A 5,489-nucleotide genomic window follows, 5' to 3' on the forward strand; every position below is an offset into this window, starting at 1 on the left:
GTTTCCTCCCACATTTGCATTCCACCAATATTCCAACATTATTTACTTGCCTTAATCATTCGTCTATTTTCCCTAAGGAGCATAATTCTGAGGCGTTAAACTGAAGAATTTCATTTCATATAGGCACTTTTTTTGAACAGTTGTACCCCCACTCTTTGTTCTTCCTTTGTGAGTGAAATATCTAAAAAAAAAATAAATAAATAAATAAAAATAAAAATAAAAAAAAACGCTGAAACATGTCTTTAATTATTTTGAATGAAAAGCCTAAATATCAAATGTTATGTCTCTAACCTTAGGGAATTTTGAGATATGTCTATCTTATTTTAACAATTCCAACCTCGATCTTTTTTCTACTGTTTTTCTTCCCTTGTACGGAAAGTATTTAAAAACGCTGAAACACGCCTTTAATTCTTTTAAATGGACCTCAGAGTTGGGATATTTGTAGTAACGTTTATACATTCCTATGGCAAAACTACACCTGGATACAATTCTAATTGCGCTTTTTTATACTGTTTTGAGGATGCTGAATCCAATGGAAATATTTTGAAACATACGCATCAGTGAGGTGCCTTGGAAAGTGATCTCCAACTTGGGATATTAATAAATATAAATATCCCAACTTTCAGGTAATTTTCTCGTGACACCATAGACGGGTATGTTTCAAAATTAAGCTTATTCAATGCAGCATTCTTAACCTTTAAACACCCACTGACACAACTGCTGTGTCAAGGCTTTAAACCGCAATACCTCCACCGATATGCATTTTATGTATGTGGGGGTGCCACAGCTGAGGGGGAGGGTAAAGTCTTTTTGCCTCAGGTTTTTTGTATCAGGTTCTTTGGAGGCATTCCCCCCTTGGGGATACACTCATAAAAATTTGTACGTGAAGCAATGAAGTACTCTACTTCAGGCAATACCCTGTATATGTACCTGTTGCTTATATGGGAAGTCGAAAGGGGCAAAGTTGTCCACTTTTTAAAGTTTTAGTTTTTTGACGTAAATTAGATTTATTTTCAGCAAAATTCCATATAAGACATCTTTTCAGTGAATTGGGAATTGCACAAATGTTATCTCGTTGGAATCTGTGTTCTATAAACTTTTCAATGCTGTATGAGTCTTGACTCTGTGATAATTAGGGGGATCACCAGTGCCTCTAACGTGAGAATCTACGATTTCATTCAAATTCCTGGCGGGCGTAGAAAGGACAAACTAATACTAATGACGCTGTGCATTATTAAAGCGAGCAATCTTCCGTCTCACTAATTTCACCCCCAAAATATAGGTGTATGCGTAAATCTCTAATGTCCGACACAAAATCTTCTATAAAAATGAGTGTTTTTTTTCATATTCAAGAAGATATGTTATATAAAATAGGGGAGAGGCACTCCCTCATTATTGGTCCACTTCAACCTCAAGCAATTCAGACGATTGGGAATTTTTAGGAAAAAAAATATAGATTACATTTGACAAAATTGTACCTTGTACGAAAGTTAATTTGATTTTAAAAAAAAATGTTCTCGGTGGGGGGGGGGGGAGAAGAGAGTAAGTCAGTCCTAATATTTGTTTGACTTCAACTACAAGAATGGGGATTATGTGAAAACCTCAATAAACACATACAGGTACATCATATTTGTTAAAATCGAATGATATTTATGAATTATCACAGAACATATTTTTTAAGCTAGGGGAGGTACTCTCTCTCTCTCTCTCTCTCGATTGATTTTTAAATTCAAGTAGTGAAAAAAATTACGCCATATTCCATGAAGATCTAATATTTTTTACAAACATATATTGGATCATGTTTTTTAATCTGAGGGTGGAGTGGGAGGTAATCAATACATATGAGGGAGTTGAATTATAAATCTTAAGAACAGGGGCTGTGGAAATGAGTTAAAAGAATGTGCATTATATTGTATCTAAACCGAATGAATTTTAGAAAATTTATCGTGAAACTCCAAAATAAATGTAGAGGGGAAGAATGGATGGTTAAATCCAATTTCGCCTATTTTAACTCTCTGCAGATTGGGAAGCTTCAAAGAAAATGTACGACATATTATTCCAAACTCAAAACTACAATTATCGTTTTTTAAACTACAATTATCGTGGAACATATTTTTTAATTGAAGGTAAGGGGCTGAATTCATACTCTCGTCCTTGGAAGATTTTAAAGCTAGGGTTGGAGTATTCCCAATGCAGTAAAGAAAATATACATTACGTTTTGTCATGATAATTTTTTTACATGGTTTATATTGGAAAATTGAATTCCATGAACATATATAAACTTGCAACATGGACTGGATTTCATCTCACTTATGCTATATGGATTACAATCCCAAACACTAGGGTTATTTATACAAGTGAAAGGAAAACACATACAAATCATCGAAATCTGATAAATTTTACGAGACTTATTGTGGAACAGACGGACGGATAGACACAAATGCCAATCGAGTCGAATAGTAAAAATTCCGCTAACACTCGCTTCAAAAATGCTCAACTAGAAATTTATCCAAGCATGGGTACTTTTTACTCATGGCATAAGCGTTAGTTTCTTTTTTATTGCTCTCTATCTTTTCATCCTTATTCATTCAAAACATCACAAGTATTCTCCAGTAACTGTGCCTTTTCATCCCAGTCAGAAGAATGTCACCACACAAAGCCGTTATTTTATATGCCTAGCTACAAAGAATGTCCTTCACTCCCATTGAGAGTGAATTTATAGCTACAAGGAAACTTTTGTAATTTATTTGAAACTGGAATGGATAAATAAGTGGTTCAGGTTGACCAGTTACATGCATATTTTGAAAACAGAGCGAAAGATCGTCATTGAATACTACATACAAAAATGACAAACTTGGAATGTTTCAAAAATGTCGTGTTTTGCATACCTAATTGTAATGCAAATGACAGTCTAAATGTGAAGCATCCTCCTTTATATTTAAATATATATTACATTGACATACAATAGCTCTATACAAAGAAATCATTATGCTTGTACTATGCATTCAGATATTTATATATGATCATTACTTACTGTCTAGAACCATGTGATATTTGAAACATAATATCTGCATTCGTTATTCAAGGTTTTTCAAGACTCGCGTGTAAAAATTTTGTAATTGGATGTATATATTACTGATTGGAATTAATAGATTTAGGATTTTGACAATGTAAGTCTGTATGAAATATTTGTGCAAGCCTGTTTCACAAAAATTCTAAAAGGTTTTCAGTTGATTTTTTTTTTTCAAAATACAGAAACACTAAATAGCGATGTGCAATTTTAAAAGTATTGAACTCGAACCCTACCTCCTCAAGGTTTATTTTGTTCTTGAATACAAACTTCTGTTCAGTATTCGAAGCAAAAGTTTTGCTGCATGAGATATGAGACTAATAGTTCTATAATCCTCACATCTCTCTGGGTTCGATTTCTTAGTCATTAATATCATGATCGTATTCAGGAAGTATTTTGACCACTCTCTTGTTTCGTATACATATTTCATTACAGAGTCGGAACTATTCTTTCTTGCCTTTGACGCCTATATCCTTAATGAATTCGTAGGTATATTATCTATCCCGGTTATCTTTCTATTCCTAATCTCCGGTATAGCTTTTCCAAATTCATCTCGAAGAATACTAAACCCTTTATCATTCTCGCGTACTTCATATTCTACTTTAACATCTAGGCCACACGGTTTATCCTTACTCTTATATAAGTTCTTAACACACTCTTTCCATCTTCTTAAGACTTCCCTTCTCTCGCTACCCATATTCCCATTCTTATTTTCTACTGGCATTGTTATATATACCCTTGTTTAACCGAAGTTCCATAGATTTCACCTCCTTGTACATTCCCTCATATTTCCCAACTATTTCTAATTCTGTGTCCTCACATTTAAGACACTTTCCTTGTTCAGTCTACTTTCTTTTGTAACTTGTTGTTTAACTTCCTGTACACCTTTCTGTCCTCTTCTGTATCAATCTGTTTCCACGTCTTCCCTTCCCTCATCTTCTGCGACGTCTGTTCAGTAAACTAATGTTTCCTAGTCTTTTTTTTTTTTTTTTGTATTCGCGATAACCTATTACTCCTTCTTCACCCTGCTGTATGCAAAATTTAATATGCTCCCACCCTCTTTTACAAACCTGCACCTATCCTTTCCTCGTTTGAGTATTTTTCTTGGAATTTTTAAAAGAAAATATTTCTTACTTCTTCGTTTTTCAACTTTTCAGTATTCTACCTACTACCTATTTTTTTTTCTGTCTACATTTTTCACTTTGGCCAGCACAAGGTTATGATAAGAGAAAATGTCGACCTCAGGAAAGGTTTTCGCGTTCTTCAAGCTATTTCGATACCTATCTTGAACCATAACAGTCTATCTGATATCTTCGGCCACAGGATCAGTCCTTAAAGTAGTAGGACTGTTTTTTTCTTTCCTTTTTACAGACTGACGGCGGTTACTCCACCTGTTGTTGGTTGAGGTGGGTCTAAGGAAAGACAAGAAGCAGCGCCAGTTGGCTGCCAGCCATAGCAGGGTAAAGATCACTCGTCATCGTAACCTCTGCGAGTGACCCTCGTCACGCTGCGTCATGGCCAATCTTTTGAAACAGCGTTACGCCATCAAATTTTGCGTGAAGCTCGGTAAAACCGGGAAAGAGACTCATGAAATGATCAAGACGGCGTACGGTGATAACGCCATTGAAAGACCGAGTGTGTTTGAGTTTCACAAGCTGTTTAGGGAGGGGAGAGAAGAAGTTGAACACGCTGCACGGTCAGGACGACCTTCGAGCTCCAAAACGGAGGAAAATGTTGCAAGAGTGAAGAATTTGCTGGACAGTGACGGAAGATTAACTGTTCGCATAATTGCCGATGAACTTGGCATTGCTAAAAACCCAAGTTCACGAAATTGTGCACGAACAATTGCAAATGAGGAAAATTTGTACAAAGTTAGTGTCGCGAGTGCTGACAGGCGAGCAAAAGGACGTTCGCAAACGGATCTGCCAGGACCTTCTCGAAGAAGTGAGTGAAAATCCAAACTTGTTAGACAATGTGGTGACTGGGGACAAGACGTAGACGTTTGAGTATGACCTTGCGACCAAACGTCAAAGCGCGGAATGGCACACCCGAAATTCCCCACGCCCCAAAAAGGCGCGCATAATGAAATCAAAAGTGAAAAGCATGCTCATTTACTTTTTCGATTCACAAGGAGTGATCCACAGGGAATTTGTTCCACACGGACAAACTGTCAATGCAGTTTTTTTTTATCTCCAGGTCCTGGAACGGCTGAGGAAACGCATCGTCCGCGTCCGCCCAGCCATCGCCAACTCCTGGCGACTACATCATGACAATGCGCCGAGCCACACAGCCTTCCGAGTGGTGGCGTATCTGGCCCAACATAACATTGCAACCTTGCCTCAGCCACCCTACAGTCCCGACCTTTCCCCACCAGACTTTTTCCTCTTCCCCTACCTCAAAACCACCCTGAAAGGGCATC

At 36.9% G+C, this 5,489-nt stretch overlaps 1 pseudogene; it reads left to right on the forward strand.

The window, feature by feature from the left end:
- The first annotated feature begins 4,584 nt into the window (after positions 1-4,584).
- LOC145660978 (protein GVQW3 pseudogene) lies at positions 4,585-5,022 on the forward strand (annotated as a pseudogene).
- The last annotated feature ends 467 nt before the right edge of the window (positions 5,023-5,489 follow it).

Source organism: Thermobia domestica, chromosome 9 (genome assembly GCF_964235325.1).
Source record: "Thermobia domestica chromosome 9, izTheDome1.hap1.1, whole genome shotgun sequence".
In the NCBI taxonomy this organism is placed as follows: Eukaryota; Metazoa; Arthropoda; class Insecta; order Zygentoma; family Lepismatidae; genus Thermobia; species Thermobia domestica.